The sequence below is a fragment of the Ambystoma mexicanum genome, chromosome 5p (genome assembly GCF_040938575.1).
Source record: "Ambystoma mexicanum isolate Mex_15411 chromosome 5p, UKY_AmexF1_1, whole genome shotgun sequence".
Lineage (NCBI taxonomy): Eukaryota > Metazoa > Chordata > Amphibia > Caudata > Ambystomatidae > Ambystoma > Ambystoma mexicanum.
In genome coordinates this window covers 743244885-743263798 of record NC_090930.1, presented here as the reverse complement: position 1 = coordinate 743263798, position 18914 = coordinate 743244885, and the positions used below count along the sequence as shown (strand labels likewise).

Here is an 18914-nt window from a genome sequence, read left to right as displayed (position 1 = left end):
GTCATACAAAGGCACGTAACACCCCCAAAACACCTACATAAGTTAGAAATACTCCGGAAGTGTACTCAGTTTATGAAAAGGCGGTGAATCCCAAATAGAACTGTAAATGTAAGCTAGCAAGCAGACCGTGCACCCCTGTTTGGAACTATGACCTGTGTGTTGCCCTCTATTAACAGAACAATGTAACTGCAGCCCATGTCACATAAAATAGAAAGTAGAGATTATGCAAATTAACTCCCAGAAGAGCCTGGTGTCACCCCAAAAGGTGTCATGCTTTTCACACCAAGAAACATCCACACATAGATCCCTGCGAACCTCAAAAACATACAGGAAACCCTGTCCAGCGCTTTGCTCCCAGAGGAGATAAGGTTGAAAAACCACCCTATGTTAAAAGTGTCCATAATCCATGCCAGCTGCCCTGTCTATAGAACCTGGCCGTTCGTGGCTGTCGGGGCCTAGGGGCATGAGTGGAAGGGTTTAACCTGCCTGGGTTCTTGGGCATGGTTTCATCATGCCTCAGTTTACAATGGCACTCTGCCACTTTGTCAGGCTTTAAAGAAGCCTGACTCCTGCAGAGCAAAAGATCTGATTATTTCCTTACATGTTTTGTACGTAAGAATGCGGATGGTGCTCTGAGCCTCCTATGGTGGTTATTAAGCATGGTATACATACCATAGCATGTAACTGTGCCTACAAATGGAACATTTTGTTCATTTATTAGGGAGTTGTGAAAATGGCTAAATCAAATTGCCATTACTGACACAGACCAGCTGCCGCTGTCCGGACATTTCGTCGAAAGACATATCGTCGAAAGACATTTGGTCGACGTAATTTGGTCGAAAGCCAAATGGTCGATTTTTTAATTTATTTATATATATATTTTTTAGGTTGTAGTTTAGGGGAAAAAAGGGGGTTGGGGGACCCCCCCAAACCCTCCCCCCCAAAAAAAATGTGAAAATAAAAAACAAAAGCAATTCGACCATTTGGTTTTCGACCAAATGGTTTCGACCAATTGTCCTGTCGACAAATTTTTTTCGACGAAATGTCTGGCAACCCAGCTGCCGACTGTTGCTATTGACAGGAGTTCCAGGTGTATAAACTGAGGAGATCACCAGTTCAATTACCTGTGAACGCATTTTGAAGCTCATTCACAACCAGTTCATGCCTGTTCTCTCCATTTTGGCTTTCTGGCTGGCCGAGGGGCCCTTCAGTAATGTTCTTTGCTAACCATTACACCATGGGCCCCTTGCTGGTGCAACCTGACAGAGTTGAAACAGAAATGAGAATCAAGATCTCATGCATCATTTTAACAAACTCATATTCCTAGCCCACGGATATTATGCAAATGTGGAACTGTTTAGTTGGTTGTTGCGCAATAGCAAACTCTTTGCTTTACAGCTCATTTGGATAGGATTCTTCCTCTGGAGGCATAAGATAAAAGAATATTGCATACATTCTCTAAAAGGCTCTTTTTTTGCTGCAATGACGTTCATCATGTAACTAAGTATGTAGGTTCCATGGTGTAATGGTTAGCACTCTGGACTCTGAATCCAGCGATCCGAGTTCAAATCTCGGTGGGACCTTGGGAATTACTGTGTTTGTTTTCCTCTCAGTGTCTTGTTTTAATAGCAATGACGCTGCTGTGTCGCCCACTTTCATAGCATTATTCCCTGGGTGCATTTGAAAAAAGAAAGATTTTCCATGGATGACGCTCTTTAGCCACAATGAAACCCACCACTTTCTGTGGTGTGAAAGACCCATGGTGTAATGGTAGCACCCTGGAGGTTGAATCCAATAATTTGCATTCAAATCTCTGTAAGAGTTTACCATCAGTCGAACCTTTCCCTTATCGTTTATTGTGGATGTCTTCTTTGAAGAAAGGTATGATCCAACTAAAGTAAGTACATTCACGAATGGGCCCTTGGTCGGTACAAACAGTATTTATACACCTCAGGCCTTTTGTGAATTAAGAAAAGTGTGTTCTTCGTTCTATTTTTCATCTCAAACTGATACCTTCATTTTACAAACATGTAAAGACTGTTAAGACGCTTGATTAATATCATTGATTCTGAATGTGGTCGCTTTTCATAGGATTAACCCTTTAACAATTTTGAAAGAGAATGGCGATACAATAGAGCTGCTTTTCCCAAAATGGTATTATTAATGTTGTTGCTGCATCTTCAAGTAAAAAGAGAATCCATTGGGTCACAGATTGAGCATGTTTCTTAACATTGAGTTAAGTTTGAAAATTTCAAATCTTTTATGTATGTTTCCGATGCAGATCTGCCCATCGACTCAGAATGACCTCACTGTTCATACATTTAAAAAAAATGCATAAAGGTTAAGTTGCTAGGCACAAAAGTGGATTTTTATGAAAAGTTATGCCAGAGAGTGAGAGCGAAAATGAATACCCTACACCACTAACCTTATGAATATTACTATCTTTGGCCTATAATTTAAGACAACAAGGAGACAAAGTGTGTTAGAGCAAGAGAGAGGTTCCACCGAGACTTGAACTCGGATCGCTGGATTCAAAGTCCAAAGTGCTAACCATTACACCATGGAACCCTCGTTGAGCAGAGCTTCATAAGGGCAATGAGAATATAGGGCACAGTCAAGATTTTTACTGACCTATAGTAACCGTTTACTGATATTATATCGAAGCAGCACTGTTGCTGTTGGATGCTGTGCAATCGCAAAGTATTGGCTTCATGTCTCATTTGGATCAAATTCTTCCTCTGGAGTCTAATGATATAGGAATATTACATATTTTCTCTGATGTGCTCTGTTTTTCCAGAATGAAGTGCATCATGCTACTGAATATGTGGGTTCCATGGAGTAATGGTTAGCACTCTGGACTCTGAATCCAGCGATCCGAGTTCAAGTCTCGGTGGGACCTTGGGGCTGCTTCTCTTTTAGTGTTGCCTTTCATTTGCAGATAGATATAACAGCAATAGCTTTGCTTTACAGCCCACTTTGATGGCAGTCTTCTTTGACCAAAGAATATTAATAGTTTCTGGGGATGACTCTCTTTTGCCACAAAGAAACTGCCCACTCTCATATCTCCAAAGCTCCAAGGTATAATGGCTATTAAACTGGCTTTTGATCTCAGCGATTTGCATTGAAAGCCCAGGAGGCCCCTAAAATCAGTTGAATTGTTTCCTGATAATTTAGAGTTTATTTCTTCTTTCGAGAAAGGTGTGATCCAAATAAAGTAAGTACATTTAAACAAGGGCACTTGATCAGTAAATGCACTACTTTCTAGAACTCATAACTCTTGTAAGTTATAAAATGTTTGCTCTCCATACAGTTTGTCAACTCAAAGAATTACATTTTTTACACATTTAATAAGACCATCAAATTGCTTGAAACATAGGAATGATTGTGAAAGTGAATATGATTCACCAAAATAATTGTATAACATGTTTAATGTTAATAAAATAGGGCTTTTTCCAATCTTTTCACATCAATGTTGTTTCTGCATGTTCCAGTGAGCAGAGAATCTACTGCACATAGTGTGTACATTTTTCTTTTCATAGAGTTAAGGTTGAACATTATTTATCTGTGGAAAATGTTTCTGAGAGATATCTGGGTGCCCACTCTGATTGACCTTAGGGATTGTACATTAACGATATGTAGTTGCATCACTGTATTGGTATCAGGCACCAAAGTGCATTTAAATGTAATGTCGTGCAGAGAGAGAGAGTGTGAAAACGGCTACCTGAGTCGACTGAATTTCTGAATATTAACTCTGTTGAATTGCAATTTGAGAAATTAGAAAATGGAGTGTAAGAGCAAGATAACGGTTCCACCGAGACTTGAACTCGGTTGGTTGGATTCAAAGTCCAAAGTGCTAACCATTACACCATGGAACCCTTGCAAGATGCACCTGAGAGCGTTGAATCAGTAATGGCAATATAGAGCACATTTACAATTTTTACAGATTCATAGTCCCAATTGACTGATATCATACAAACACAGTGATGTTGTTGATTGACGTTGTGCTATAGCAATCTCTGTGCTTTATAGAGCATGTAGATCAAATTCTTCCTCTTGAGGCATATGATTAAGCAATATAAAATATTGTTTCTGACTGCCTCTGTTTTGGCATAATGAAGTTCAGCATTTGCGGAAGTATTTAGGTTCCATGGTCTAATGGTTAGTAGGCTGGACTCTGAATTTAGTAATCTGACATGTTATAGCTATATTTTGTTTTCCTTTGGGTGTATTGTCATTTTATGCACATAGATTTCCTAGCAGTGGCTGTGATGAATAGTTCAATTTGATAGCAGCTTCCTTTTGAGAATTTGAAAAAAAAGAATTAAATAGTCTCTCTGGATGACTCTGCTTTGATTTCTATGTGCACATCCCTTTTGCGTTTCAGAGGGATTGACCAACATACACAACAGTGCTTGGAAGACCTCTTCCTCCCTCATGGCACGTAAAGCTAACCTCTCTCCTACCTTGTGTTTTTTAACTTTTTAACTTCCCATTCTGAGTCATGATCATGTAACTGAATTTACATTTTTAGATTTTAACTGCAGTAGTTGCTTGTTTTTCATTTTTATTTTTTGTGTACGCATACATCCCTTTTTGTGGGGAGGCGGGAGTGATGTCTGTTTACTTATAATAGCTAATATAGGTCATTTTATGTCCGCTTACAATATGTGTCAGGATTTTTTATGTCGTTTCCAATCAATGTCTAATATCAAGTGGTTTGCAGCAGTCATACAAAGGCACGTAACACCCCCAAAACACCTACATAATTTAGAAATACTCCGGAAGAGTACTCAGTTTATGAAAAGGCGGTGAATCCCAAATAGAACTGTAAATTTAAGCTAGCAAGCAGACCGTGCACCCCTGTTTGGAACTATGACCTGTGTGTTGCCCTCTATTAACAGAACAATGTAACTGCAGCCCATGTCACATAAAATAGAAAGTAGAGATTATGCAAATTAACTCCCAGAAGAGCCTGGTGTCACCCCAAAAGGTGTCATGCTTTTCACACCAAGAAACATCCACACATAGATCCCTGCGAACCTCAAAAACGTACAGGAAACCCTGTCCAGCGCTTTGCTCCCAGAGGAGATAAGGTTGAAAAACCACCCTATGTTAAAAGTGTCCATAATCCATGCCAGCTGCCCTGTCTATAGAACCTGGCCGTTCGTGGCCCTTCGGGGCATAGGGGCATGAGTGGAAGGGTTTAACCTGCCTGGGTTCTTGGGCATGGTTTCATCATGCCTCAGTTTACAATGGCACTCTGCCACTTTGTCAGGCTTTAAAGAAGCCTGACTCCTGCAGAGCAAAAGATCTGATTATTTCCTTACATGTTTTGTACGTAAGAATGCGGATGGTGCTCTGAGCCTCCTATGGTGGTTATTAAGCATGGTATACATACCATAGCATGTAACTGTGCCTACAAATGGAACATTTTGTTCATTTATTAGGGAGTTGTGAAAATGGCTAAATCAAATTGCCATTACTGACACAGACCAGCTGCCGCTGTCCGGACATTTCGTCGAAAGACATTTCGTCGAAAGACATTTGGTCGACGTAATTTGGTCGAAAGCCAAATGGTCGATTTTTTAATTTATTTATATATATATTTTTTAGGTTGTAGTTTAGGGAAAAAAAGGGGTTTTTAGAAAAAAGGGGGTTGGGGGGACCCCCCCAAGCCCCCCCCCCCAAAAAAAATGTGAAAATAATAAACAAAAGCAATTCGACCATTTGGTTTTCGACCAAATGGTTTCGACCAATTGTCCTGTCGACAATTTTTTTCCGACGAAATGTCTGGCAACCCAGCTGCCGACTGTTGCTATTGACAGGAGTTCCAGGTGTATAAACTGAGGAGATCACCAGTTCAATTACCTGTGAACGCATTTTGAAGCTCATTCACAACCAGTTCATGCCCGTTCTCTCCATTTTGGCTTTCTGGCTGGCCGAGGGGCCCTTCAGTAATGTTCTTTGCTAACCATTACACCATGGGCCCCTTGCTGGTGCAACCTGACAGAGTTGAAACAGAAATGAGAATCGAGATCTCATGCATCATTTTAACAAACTCATATTCCTAGCCCACGGATATTATGCAAATGTGGAACAGTTTAGTTGGTTGTTGCGCAATAGCAAACTCTTTGCTTTACAGCTCATTTGGATAGGATTCTTCCTCTGGAGGCATAAGATAAAAGAATATTGCATACATTCTCTAAAAGGCTCTTTTTTTGCTGCAATGACGTTCATCATGTCACTAAGTATGTAGGTTCCATGGTGTAATGGTTAGCACTCTGGACTCTGAATTCAGCGATCCGAATTCAAATCTCGGTGGGACCTTGGGAATTACTGTGTTTGTTTTCCTCTCAGTGTCTTGTTTTAATAGCAATGACGCTGCTGTGTCGCCCACTTTCATAGCATTATTCCCTGGGTGCATTTGAAGAAAGAAAGATTTTCCATGGATGACGCTCTTTAGCCACAATGAAACCCACCACTTTCTGTGGTGTGAAAGACCCATGGTGTAATGGTAGCACCCTGGAGGTTGAATCCAATAATTTGCATTCAAATCTCTGTAAGAGTTTACCATCAGTCTAACCTTTCCCTTATCGTTTATTGTGGATGTCTTCTTTGAAGAAAGGTATGATCCAACTAAAGTAAGTACATTCACGAATGGGCCCTTGGTCGGTACAAACAGTATTTATACACCTCAGGCCTTTTGTGAATTATGAAAAGTGTGTTCTTCGTTCTATTTTTCATCTCAAACTGATACCTTCATTTTACAAACATGTAAAGACTGTTAAGACGCTTGATTAATATCATTGATTCTGAATGTGGTCGCTTTTCATAGGATTAACCCTTTAACAATTTTGAAAGAGAATGGCGATACAATAGAGCTGCTTTTCCCAAAATGGTATTATTAATGTTGTTGCTGCATCTTCAAGTAAAAAGAGAATCCATTGGGTCACAGATTGAGCATGTTTCTTAACATTGAGTTAAGTTTGAAAATTTCAAATCTTTTATGTATGTTTCCGATGCAGATCTGCCCATCGACTCAGAATGACCTCACTGTTCATACATTTAAAAAAAATGCATAAAGGTTAAGTTGCTAGGAACAAAAGTGGATTTTTATGAAAAGTTATGCCAGAGAGTGAGAGCGAAAATGAATACCCTACACCACTAACCTTATGAATATTACTATCTTTGGCCTATAATTTAAGACAACAAGGAGACAAAGTGTGTTAGAGCAAGAGAGAGGTTCCACCGAGACTTGAACTCGGATCGCTGGATTCAAAGTCCAAAGTGCTAACCATTACACCATGGAACCCTCGTTGAGCAGAGCTTCATAAGGGCAATGAGAATATAGGGCACAGTCAAGATTTTTACTGACCTATAGTAACCGTTTACTGATATTATATCGAAGCAGCACTGTTGCTGTTGGATGCTGTGCAATCGCAAAGTATTGGCTTCATGTCTCATTTGGATCAAATTCTTCCTCTGGAGTCTAATGATATAGGAATATTACATATTTTCTCTGATGTGCTCTGTTTTTCCAGAATGAAGTGCATCATGCTACTGAATATGTGGGTTCCATGGAGTAATGGTTAGCACTCTGGACTCTGAATCCAGCGATCCGAGTTCAAGTCTCGGTGGGACCTTGGGGCTGCTTCTCTTTTAGTGTTGCCTTTCATTTGCAGATAGATATAACAGCAATAGCTTTGCTTTACAGCCCACTTTGATGGCAGTCTTCTTTGACCAAAGAATATTAATAGTTTCTGGGGATGACTCTCTTTTGCCACAAAGAAACTGCCCACTCTCATATCTCCAAAGCTCCAAGGTATAATGGCTATTAAACTGGCTTTTGATCTCAGCGATTTGCATTGAAAGCCCAGGAGGCCCCTAAAATCAGTTGAATTGTTTCCTGATAATTTAGAGTTTATTTCTTCTTTCGAGAAAGGTGTGATCCAAATAAAGTAAGTACATTTAAACAAGGGCACTTGATCAGTAAATGCACTACTTTCTAGAACTCATAACTCTTGTAAGTTATAAAAAGTTTGCTCTCCATACAGTTTGTCAACTCAAAGAATTACATTTTTTACACATTTAATAAGACCATCAAATTGCTTGAAACATAGGAATGATTGTGAAAGTGAATATGATTCACCAAAATAATTGTATAACATTTTTTAATGTTAATAAAATAGGGCTTTTTCCAATCTTTTCACATCAATGTTGTTTCTGCATGTTCCAGTGAGCAGAGAATCTACTGCACATAGTGTGTACATTTTTCTTTTCATAGAGTTAAGGTTGAACATTATTTATCTGTGGAAAATGTTTCTGAGAGATATCTGGGTGCCCACTCTGATTGACCTTAGGGATTGTACATTAACGATATGTAGTTGCATCACTGTATTGGTATCAGGCACCAAAGTGCATTTAAATGTAATGTCGTGCAGAGAGAGAGAGTGTGAAAACGGCTACCTGAGTCGACTGAACTTCTGAATATTAACTCTGTTGAATTGTAATTTGAGAAATTAGAAAATGGAGTGTAAGAGCAAGATAACGGTTCCACCGAGACTTGAACTCGGAGGGTTGGATTCAAAGTCCAAAGTGCTAACCATTACACCATGGAACCCTTGCAAGATGCACCTGAGAGCGTTGAATCAGAAATGGCAATATAGAGCACATTTACAATTTTTACAGATTCATAGTCCCAATTGACTGATATCATACAAACACAGCGATGTTGTTGATTGACGTTGTGCTATAGCAATCTCTGTGCTTTATAGAGCATGTAGATCAAATTCTTCCTCTTGAGGCATATGATTAAGCAATATAAAATATTGTTTCTGACTGCCTCTGTTTTGGCATAATGAAGTTCAGCATTTGCGGAAGTATTTAGGTTCCATGGTCTAATGGTTAGTAGGCTGGACTCTGAATTTAGTAATCTGACATGTTATAGCTATATTTTGTTTTCCTTTGGGTGTATTGTCATTTTATGCACATAGATTTCCTAGCAGTGGCTGTGATGAATAGTTCAATTTGATAGCAGCTTCCTTTTGAGAATTTGAAAAAAAAGAATTAAATAGTCTCTCTGGATGACTCTGCTTTGATTTCTATGTGCACATCCCTTTTGCGTTTCAGAGGGATTGACCAACATACACAACAGTGCTTGGAAGACCTCTTCCTACCTCATGGCACGTAAAGCTAACCTCTCTCCTACCTTGTGTTTTTTAACTTTTTAACTTCCCATTCTGAGTCATGATCATGTAACTGAATTTACATTTTTAGATTTTAACTGCAGTTGTTGCTTGTTTTTCATTTTTAATTTTTTTGTACGCATACATCCCTTTTTGTGGGGAGGGGGGAGTGATGTCTGTTTACTTATATTAGCTAATATAGGTCATTTTATGTCCGCTTACAATATGTGTCAGGATTTTTTATGTCGTTTCCAATCAATGTCTAATATCAAGTGGTTTGCAGCAGTCATACAAAGGCACGTAACACCCCCAAAACACCTACATAATTTAGAAATACTCCGGAAGAGTACTCAGTTTATGAAAAGGCGGTGAATCCCAAATAGAACTGTAAATGTAAGCTAGCAAGCAGACCGTGCACCCCTGTTTGGAACTATGACCTGTGTGTTGCCCTCTATTAACAGAACAATGTAACTGCAGCCCATGTCACATAAAATAGAAAGTAGAGATTATGCAAATTAACTCCCAGAAGAGCCTGGTGTCACCCCAAAAGGTGTCATGCTTTTCACACCAAGAAACATCCACACATAGATCCCTGCGAACCTCAAAAACGTACAGGAAACCCTGTCCAGCGCTTTGCTCCCAGAGGAGATAAGGTTGAAAAACCACCCTATGTTAAAAGTGTCCATAATCCATGCCAGCTGCCCTGTCTATAGAACCTGGCCGTTCGTGGCCCTTCGGGGCATAGGGGCATGAGTGGAAGGGTTTAACCTGCCTGGGTTCTTGGGCATGGTTTCATCATGCCTCAGTTTACAATGGCACTCTGCCACTTTGTCAGGCTTTAAAGAAGCCTGACTCCTGCAGAGCAAAAGATCTGATTATTTCCTTACATGTTTTGTACGTAAGAATGCGGATGGTGCTCTGAGCCTCCTATGGTGGTTATTAAGCATGGTATACATACCATAGCATGTAACTGTGCCTACAAATGGAACATTTTGTTCATTTATTAGGGAGTTGTGAAAATGGCTAAATCAAATTGCCATTACTGACACAGACCAGCTGCCGCTGTCCGGACATTTCGTCGAAAGACATTTTGTCAAAAGACATTTGGTCAACGTAATTTGGTCGAAAGCCAAATGGTCGATTTTTTAATTTATTTATATATATATTTTTTAGGTTGTAGTTTAGGGGAAAAAAAGGGTTTTTAGAAAAAAAGGGGTCCCCCCAACCCCCCCCCCAAAAACAAAAAAAAATGTGAAAATAAAAAACAAAAGCAATTCGACCATTTGGTTTTCGACCAAATGGTTTCGACCAATTGTCCTGTCGACAAATTTTTTCCGACGAAATGTCTGGCAACCCAGCTGCCGACTGTTGCTATTGACAGGTTCCAGGTGTATAAACTGAGGAGATCACCAGTTCAATTACCTGTGAACGCATTTTGAAGCTCATTCACAACCAGTTCATGCCCGTTCTCTCCATTTTGGCTTTCTGGCTGGCCGAGGGGCCCTTCAGTAATGTTCTTTGCTAACCATTACACCATGGGCCCCTTGCTGGTGCAACCTGACAGAGTTGAAACAGAAATGAGAATCGAGATCTCATGCATCATTTTAACAAACTCATATTCCTAGCCCACGGATATTATGCAAATGTGGAACTGTTTAGTTGGTTGTTGCGCAATAGCAAACTCTTTGCTTTACAGCTCATTTGGATAGGATTCTTCCTCTGGAGGCATAAGATAAAAGAATATTGCATACATTCTCTAAAAGGCTCTTTTTTTGCTGCAATGACGTTCATCATGTCACTAAGTATGTAGGTTCCATGGTGTAATGGTTAGCACTCTGGACTCTGAATTCAGTGATCCGAGTTCAAATCTCGGTGGGACCTTGGGAATTACTGTGTTTGTTTTCCTCTCAGTGTCTTGTTTTAATAGCAATGACGCTGCTGTGTCGCCCACTTTCATAGCATTATTCCCTGGGTGCATTTGAAGAAAGAAAGATTTTCCATGGATGACGCTCTTTAGCCACAATGAAACCCACCACTTTCTGTGGTGTGAAAGACCCATGGTGTAATGGTAGCACCCTGGAGGTTGAATCCAAAAATTTGCATTCAAATCTCTGTAAGAGTTTACCATCAGTCGAACCTTTCCCTTATCGTTTATTGTGGATGTCTTCTTTGAAGAAAGGTATGATCCAACTAAAGTAAGTACATTCACGAATGGGCCCTTGGTCGGTACAAACAGTATTTATACACCTCAGGCCTTTTGTGAATTAAGAAAAGTGTGTTCTTCGTTCTATTTTTCATCTCAAACTGATACCTTCATTTTACAAACATGTAAAGACTGTTAAGACGCTTGATTAATATCATTGATTCTGAATGTGGTCGCTTTTCATAGGATTAACCCTTTAACAATTTTGAAAGAGAATGGCGATACAATAGAGCTGCTTTTCCCAAAATGGTATTATTAATGTTGTTGCTGCTTCTTCAAGTAAAAAGAGAATCCATTGGGTCACAGATTGAGCATGTTTCTTAACATTGAGTTAAGTTTGAAAATTTCAAATCTTTTATGTATGTTTCCGATGCAGATCTGCCCATCGACTCAGAATGACCTCACTGTTCATACATTTAAAAAAAATGCATAAAGGTTAAGTTGCTAGGCACAAAAGTGGATTTTTATGAAAAGTTATGCCAGAGAGTGAGAGCGAAAATGAATACCCTACACCACTAACCTTATGAATATTACTATCTTTGGCCTATAATTTAAGACAACAAGGAGACAAAGTGTGTTAGAGCAAGAGAGAGGTTCCACCAAGACTTGAACTCGGATCGCTGGATTCAAAGTCCAAAGTGCTAACCATTACACCATGGAACCCTCGTTGAGCAGAGCTTCATAAGGGCAATGAGAATATAGGGCACAGTCAAGATTTTTACTGACCTATAGTAACCGTTTACTGATATTATATCGAAGCAGCACTGTTGCTGTTGGATGCTGTGCAATCGCAAAGTATTGGCTTCATGTCTCATTTGGATCAAATTCTTCCTCTGGAGTCTAATGATATAGGAATATTACATATTTTCTCTGATGTGCTCTGTTTTTCCAGAATGAAGTGCATCATGCTACTGAATATGTGGGTTCCATGGAGTAATGGTTAGCACTCTGGACTCTGAATCCAGCGATCCGAGTTCAAGTCTCGGTGGGACCTTGGGGCTGCTTCTCTTTTAGTGTTGCCTTTCATTTGCAGATAGATATAACAGCAATAGCTTTGCTTTACAGCCCACTTTGATGGCAGTCTTCTTTGACCAAAGAATATTAATAGTTTCTGGGGATGACTCTCTTTTGCCACAAAGAAACTGCCCACTCTCATATCTCCAAAGCTCCAAGGTATAATGGCTATTAAACTGGCTTTTGATCTCAGCGATTTGCATTGAAAGCCCAGGAGGCCCCTAAAATCAGTTGAATTGTTTCCTGATAATTTAGAGTTTATTTCTTCTTTCGAGAAAGGTGTGATCCAAATAAAGTAAGTACATTTAAACAAGGGCACTTGATCAGTAAATGCACTACTTTCTAGAACTCATAACTCTTGTAAGTTATAAAAAGTTTGCTCTCCATACAGTTTGTCAACTCAAAGAATTACATTTTTTACACATTTAATAAGACCATCAAATTGCTTGAAACATAGGAATGATTGTGAAAGTGAATATGATTCACCAAAATAATTGTATAACATTTTTTAATGTTAATAAAATAGGGCTTTTTCCAATCTTTTCACATCAATGTTGTTTCTGCATGTTCCAGTGAGCAGGGAATCTACTGCACATAGTGTGTACATTTTTCTTTTCATAGAGTTAAGGTTGGACATTATTCATCTGTGGAAAATGTTTCTGAGAGATATCTGGGTGCCCACTCTGATTGACCTTAGGGATTGTACATTAACGATATGTAGTTGCATCACTGTATTGGTATCAGGCACCAAAGTGCATTTAAATGTAATGTCGTGCAGAGAGAGAGAGAGTGTGAAAACGGCTACCTGAGTCGACTGAACTTCTGAATATTAACTCTGTTGAATTGTAATTTGAGAAATTAGAAAATGGAGTGTAAGAGCAAGATAACGGTTCCACCGAGACTTGAACTCGGATCGTTGGATTCAAAGTCCAAAGTTCTAACCATTACACCATGGAACCCTTGCAAGATGCACCTGAGAGCGTTGAATCAGAAATGGCAATATAGAGCACATTTACAATTTTTACAGATTCATAGTCCCAATTGACTGATATCATACAAACACAGCGATGTTGTCGATTGACGTTGTGCTATAGCAATCTCTGTGCTTTATAGAGCATGTAGATCAAATTCTTCCTCTTGAGGCATATGATTAAGCAATATTAAATATTGTTTCTGACTGCCTCTGTTTTGGCATAATGAAGTTCAGCATTTGCGGAAGTATTTAGGTTCCATGGTCTAATGGTTAGTAGGCTGGACTCTGAATTTAGTAATCTGACATGTTATAGCTATATTTTGTTTTCCTTTGGGTGTATTGTCATTTTATGCACATAGATTTCCTAGCAGTGGCTGTGATGAATAGTTCAATTTGATAGCAGCTTCCTTTTGAGAATTTGAAAAAAAAAGAATTAAATAGTCTCTCTGGATGACTCTGCTTTGATTTCTATGTGCACATCCCTTTTGCGTTTCAGAGGGATTGACCAACATACACAACAGTGCTTGGAAGACCTCTTCCTCCCTCATGGCATGTAAAGCTAACCTCTCTCCTACCATGTGTTTTTTTACTTTTTAACTTCCCCTTCCGAGTCATGATCATGTAACTGAATTTACATTTTTAGATTTTAACTGCAGTAGTTGCTTGTTTTTCATTTTTATTTTTTGTGTACGCATACATCCCTTTTTGTGGGGAGGGGGGAGTGATGTCTGTTTACTTATATTAGCTAATATAGGTCATTTTATGTCCGCTTACAATATGTGTCAGGATTTTTTATGTCGTTTCCAATCAATGTCTAATATCAAGTGGTTTGTAGCAGTCATACAAAGGCACGTAACACCCCCAAAACACCTACATAAGTTAGAAATACTCCGGAAGTGTACTCAGTTTATGAAAAGGCGGTGAATCCCAAATAGAACTGTAAATGTAAGCTAGCAAGCAGACCGTGCACCCCTGTTTGGAACTATGACCTGTGTGTTGCCCTCTATTAACAGAACAATGTAACTGCAGCCCATGTCACATAAAATAGAAAGTAGAGATTATGCAAATTAACTCCCAGAAGAGCCTGGTGTCACCCCAAAAGGTGTCATGCTTTTCACACCAAGAAACATCCACACATAGATCCCTGCGAACCTCAAAAACGTACAGGAAACCCTGTCCAGCGCTTTGCTCCCAGAGGAGATAAGGTTGAAAAACCACCCTATGTTAAAAGTGTCCATAATCCATGCCAGCTGCCCTGTCTATACAACCTGGCCGTTCGTGGCCGTCGGGGCCTAGGGGCATGAGTGGAAGAGTTTAACCTGCCTGGGTTCTTGGGCATGGTTTCATCATGCCTCAGTTTACAATGGCACTCTGCCACTTTGTCAGGCTTTAAAGAAGCCTGACTCCTGCAGAGCAAAAGATCTGATTATTTCCTTACATGTTTTGTACGTAAGAATGCGGATGGTGCTCTGAGCCTCCTATGGTGGTTATTAAGCATGGTATACATACCATAGCATGTAACTGTGCCTACAAATGGAACATTTTGTTCATTTATTAGGGAGTTGTGAAAATGGCTAAATCAAATTGCCATTACTGACACAGACCAGCTGCCGCTGTCCGGACATTTCGTCGAAAGACATTTCGTCGAAAGACATTTGGTCGACGTAATTTGGTCGAAAGCCAAATGGTCGATTTTTTAATTTATTTATATATATATTTTTTAGGTTGTAGTTTAGGGGAAAAAAGGGGGTTGGGGGGACCCCCCCAAACCCCCCCCCCCAAAAAAATGTGAAAATAAAAAACAAAAGCAATTCGACCATTTGGTTTTCGACCAAATGGTTTCGACCAATTGTCCTGTCGACAAATTTTTTTCGACGAAATGTCTGGCAACCCAGCTGCCGACTGTTGCTATTGACAGGAGTTCCAGGTGTATAAACTGAGGAGATCACCAGTTCTATTACCTGTGAACGCATTTTGAAGCTCATTCACAACCAGTTCATGCCCGTTCTCTCCATTTTGGCTTTCTGGCTGGCCGAGGGGCCCTTCAGTAATGTTCTTTGCTAACCATTACACCATGGGCCCCTTGCTGGTGCAACCTGACAGAGTTGAAACAGAAATGAGAATCGAGATCTCATGCATCATTTTAACAAACTCATATTCCTAGCCCACGGATATTATGCAAATGTGGAACTGTTTAGTTGGTTGTTGCGCAATAGCAAACTCTTTGCTTTACAGCTCATTTGGATAGGATTCTTCCTCTGGAGGCATAAGATAAAAGAATATTGCATACATTCTCTAAAAGGCTCTTTTTTTGCTGCAATGACGTTCATCATGTCACTAAGTATGTAGGTTCCATGGTGTAATGGTTAGCACTCTGGACTCTGAATCCAGCGATCCAAGTTCAAATCTCGGTGGGACCATGGGAATTACTGTGTTTGTTTTCCTCTCAGTGTCTTGTTTTAATAGCAATGACGCTGCTGTGTCGCCCACTTTCATAGCATTATTCCCTGGGTGCATTTGAAGAAAGAAAGATTTTCCATGGATGACGCTCTTTAGCCACAATGAAACCCACCACTTTCTGTGGTGTGAAAGACCCATGGTGTAATGGTAGCACCCTGGAGGTTGAATCCAATAATTTGCATTCAAATCTCTGTAAGAGTTTACCATCAGTCGAACCTTTCCCTTATCGTTTATTGTGGATGTCTTCTTTGAAGAAAGGTATGATCCAACTAAAGTAAGTACATTCACGAATGGGCCCTTGGTCGGTACAAACAGTATTTATACACCTCAGGCCTTTTGTGAATTAAGAAAAGTGTGTTCTTCGTTCTATTTTTCATCTCAAACTGATACCTTCATTTTACAAACATGTAAAGACTGTTAAGACGCTTGATTAATATCATTGATTCTGAATGTGGTCGCTTTTCATAGGATTAACCCTTTAACAATTTTGAAAGAGAATGGCGATACAATAGAGCTGCTTTTCCCAAAATGGTATTATTAATGTTGTTGCTGCATCTTCAAGTAAAAAGAGAATTCATTGGGTCACAGATTGAGCATGTTTCTTAACATTGAGTTAAGTTTGAAAATGTCAAATCTTTTATGTATGTTTCCGATGCAGATCTGCCCATCGACTCAGAATGACCTCACTGTTCATACATTTAAAAAAATGCATAAAGGTTAAGTTGCTAGGCACAAAAGTGGATTTTTATGAAAAGTTATGCCAGAGAGTGAGAGCGAAAATGAATACCCTACACCACTAACCTTATGAATATTACTATCTTTGGCCTATAATTTAAGACAAGGAGACAAAGTGTGTTAGAGCAAGAGAGAGGTTCCACCGAGACTTGAACTCGGATCGCTGGATTCAAAGTCCAAAGTGCTAACCATTACACCATGGAAACCTCGTTGAGCAGAGCTTCATAAGGGCAATGAGAATATAGGGCACAGTCAAGATTTTTACTGACCTATAGTAACCGTTTACTGATATTATATCGAAGCAGCACTGTTGCTGTTGGATGCTGTGCAATCGCAAAGTATTGGCTTCATGTCTCATTTGGATCAAATTCTTCCTCTGGAGTCTAATGATATAGGAATATTACATATTTTCTCTGATGTGCTCTGTTTTTCCAGAATGAAGTGCATCATGCTACTGAATATGTGGGTTCCATGGAGTAATGGTTAGCACTCTGGACTCTGAATCCAGCGATCCGAGTTCAAGTCTCGGTGGGACCTTGGGGCTGCTTCTCTTTTAGAGTTGCCTTTGATTTGCAGATAGATATAACAGCAATAGCTTTGCTTTACAGCCCACTTTGATGGCAGTCTTCTTTGACCAAAGAATATTAATAGTTTCTGGGGATGACTCTCTTTTGCCACAAAGAAACTGCCCACTCTCATATCTCCAAAGCTCCAAGGTATAATGGCTATTAAACTGGCTTTTGATCTCAGCGATTTGCATTGAAAGCCCAGGAGGCCCCTAAAATCAGTTGAATTGTTTCCTGATAATTTAGAGTTTATTTCTTCTTTCGAGAAAGGTGTGATCCAAATAAAGTAAGTACATTTAAACAAGGGCACTTGATCAGTAAATGCACTACTTTCTAGAACTCATAACTCTTGTAAGTTATAAAAAGTTTGCTCTCCATACAGTTTGTCAACTCAAAGAATTACATTTTTTACACATTTAATAAGACCATCAAATTGCTTGAAACATAGGAATGATTGTGAAAGTGAATATGATTCACCAAAATAATTGTATAACATTTTTTAATGTTAATAAAATAGGGCTTTTTCCAATCTTTTCACATCAATGTTGTTTCTGCATGTTCCAGTGAGCAGAGAATCTACTGCACATAGTGTGTACATTTTTCATTTCATAGAGTTAAGGTTGAACATTATTTATCTGTGGAAAATGTTTCTGAGAGATATCTGGGTGCCCACTCTGATTGACCTTAGGGATTGTACAGTAACGATATGTAGTTGCATCACTGTATTGGTATCAGGCACCAAAGTGCATTTAAATGTAATGTCGTGCAGAGAGAGAGAGAGAGTGTGAAAACGGCTACCTGAGTCGACTGAACTTCTGAATATTAACTCTGTTGAATTGTAATTTGAGAAATTAGAAAATGGAGTGTAAGAGCAAGATAACGGTTCCACCGAGACTTGAACTCGGATCGTTGGATTCAAAGTCCAAAGTGCTAACCATTACACCATGGAACCCTTGCAAGAAGCACCTGAGAGCGTTGAATCAGAAATGGCAATATAGAGCACATTTACAATTTTTACAGATTCATAGTCCCAATTGACTGATATCATACAAACACAGCAATGTTGTCGATTGACGTTGTGCTATAGCAATCTCTGTGCTTTATAGAGCATGTAGATCAAATTCTTCCTCTTGAGGCATATGATTAAGCAATATTAAATATTGTTTCTGACTGCCTCTGTTTTGGCATAATGAAGTTCAGCATTTGCGGAAGTATTTAGGTTCCATGGTCTAATGGTTAGTAGGCTGGACTCTGAATTTAGTAATCTGACATGTTATAGCTATATTTTGTTTTCCTTTGGGTGTATTGTCATTTTATGCACATAGATTTCCTAGCAGTGGCTGTGATGAATAGTTCAATTTGATAGCAGCTTCCTTTTGAGAATTTGAAAAAAAAAGAATTAAATAGTCTCTCTGGATGACTCTGCTTTGATTTCTATGTGCACATCCCTTTTGCGTTTCAGAGGGATTGACCAACATACACAACAGTGCTTGGAAGACCTCTTCCTCCCTCATGGCATGTAAAGCTAACCTCTCTCCTACCTTGTGTTTTTTTACTTTTTAACTTCCCCTTCCGAGTCATGATCATGTAACTGAATTTACATTTTTAGATTTTAACTGCAGTAGTTGCTTGTTTTTCATTTTTATTTTTTGTGTACGCATACATCCCTTTTTGTGGGGAGGGTGGAGTGATGTCTGTTTACTTATATTAGCTAATATAGGTCATTTTATGTCCGCTTACAATATGTGTCAGGATGTTTTATGTCGTTTCCAATCAAT

At 39.3% G+C, this 18914-nt stretch overlaps 16 non-coding genes across 16 annotated transcripts; 8 read left to right on the top strand and 8 right to left on the bottom strand.

Annotated features, from left to right (window-relative positions):
* Positions 1 to 1511: 1511 nt before the first annotated feature.
* Positions 1512 to 1583, top strand: TRNAQ-CUG (transfer RNA glutamine (anticodon CUG)). Its single transcript has one exon. It is a non-coding gene; the product is annotated as a tRNA-Gln (tRNA).
* Positions 1584 to 2496: 913 nt separating this feature from the next.
* TRNAQ-UUG (transfer RNA glutamine (anticodon UUG)) lies at positions 2497 to 2568 on the bottom strand. The gene has a single exon. It is a non-coding gene; the product is annotated as a tRNA-Gln (tRNA).
* A 259-nt stretch (positions 2569 to 2827) lies between these two features.
* TRNAQ-CUG (transfer RNA glutamine (anticodon CUG)) lies at positions 2828 to 2899 on the top strand. Its single transcript has one exon. It is a non-coding gene; the product is annotated as a tRNA-Gln (tRNA).
* A 904-nt stretch (positions 2900 to 3803) lies between these two features.
* On the bottom strand, positions 3804 to 3875 carry TRNAQ-UUG (transfer RNA glutamine (anticodon UUG)). Its single transcript has one exon. It is a non-coding gene; the product is annotated as a tRNA-Gln (tRNA).
* Positions 3876 to 6255: 2380 nt separating this feature from the next.
* TRNAQ-CUG (transfer RNA glutamine (anticodon CUG)) lies at positions 6256 to 6327 on the top strand. The gene has a single exon. It is a non-coding gene; the product is annotated as a tRNA-Gln (tRNA).
* Positions 6328 to 7240: 913 nt separating this feature from the next.
* On the bottom strand, positions 7241 to 7312 carry TRNAQ-UUG (transfer RNA glutamine (anticodon UUG)). Its single transcript has one exon. It is a non-coding gene; the product is annotated as a tRNA-Gln (tRNA).
* A 259-nt stretch (positions 7313 to 7571) lies between these two features.
* On the top strand, positions 7572 to 7643 carry TRNAQ-CUG (transfer RNA glutamine (anticodon CUG)). The gene has a single exon. It is a non-coding gene; the product is annotated as a tRNA-Gln (tRNA).
* A 905-nt stretch (positions 7644 to 8548) lies between these two features.
* TRNAQ-UUG (transfer RNA glutamine (anticodon UUG)) lies at positions 8549 to 8620 on the bottom strand. Its single transcript has one exon. It is a non-coding gene; the product is annotated as a tRNA-Gln (tRNA).
* Positions 8621 to 10994: 2374 nt separating this feature from the next.
* On the top strand, positions 10995 to 11066 carry TRNAQ-CUG (transfer RNA glutamine (anticodon CUG)). Its single transcript has one exon. It is a non-coding gene; the product is annotated as a tRNA-Gln (tRNA).
* Positions 11067 to 11979: 913 nt separating this feature from the next.
* On the bottom strand, positions 11980 to 12051 carry TRNAQ-UUG (transfer RNA glutamine (anticodon UUG)). Its single transcript has one exon. It is a non-coding gene; the product is annotated as a tRNA-Gln (tRNA).
* A 259-nt stretch (positions 12052 to 12310) lies between these two features.
* On the top strand, positions 12311 to 12382 carry TRNAQ-CUG (transfer RNA glutamine (anticodon CUG)). Its single transcript has one exon. It is a non-coding gene; the product is annotated as a tRNA-Gln (tRNA).
* Positions 12383 to 13289: 907 nt separating this feature from the next.
* Positions 13290 to 13361, bottom strand: TRNAQ-UUG (transfer RNA glutamine (anticodon UUG)). Its single transcript has one exon. It is a non-coding gene; the product is annotated as a tRNA-Gln (tRNA).
* Positions 13362 to 15723: 2362 nt separating this feature from the next.
* Positions 15724 to 15795, top strand: TRNAQ-CUG (transfer RNA glutamine (anticodon CUG)). Its single transcript has one exon. It is a non-coding gene; the product is annotated as a tRNA-Gln (tRNA).
* Positions 15796 to 16704: 909 nt separating this feature from the next.
* Positions 16705 to 16777, bottom strand: TRNAQ-UUG (transfer RNA glutamine (anticodon UUG)). The gene has a single exon. It is a non-coding gene; the product is annotated as a tRNA-Gln (tRNA).
* Positions 16778 to 17035: 258 nt separating this feature from the next.
* Positions 17036 to 17107, top strand: TRNAQ-CUG (transfer RNA glutamine (anticodon CUG)). Its single transcript has one exon. It is a non-coding gene; the product is annotated as a tRNA-Gln (tRNA).
* Positions 17108 to 18016: 909 nt separating this feature from the next.
* Positions 18017 to 18088, bottom strand: TRNAQ-UUG (transfer RNA glutamine (anticodon UUG)). The gene has a single exon. It is a non-coding gene; the product is annotated as a tRNA-Gln (tRNA).
* Positions 18089 to 18914: the final 826 nt, after the last annotated feature.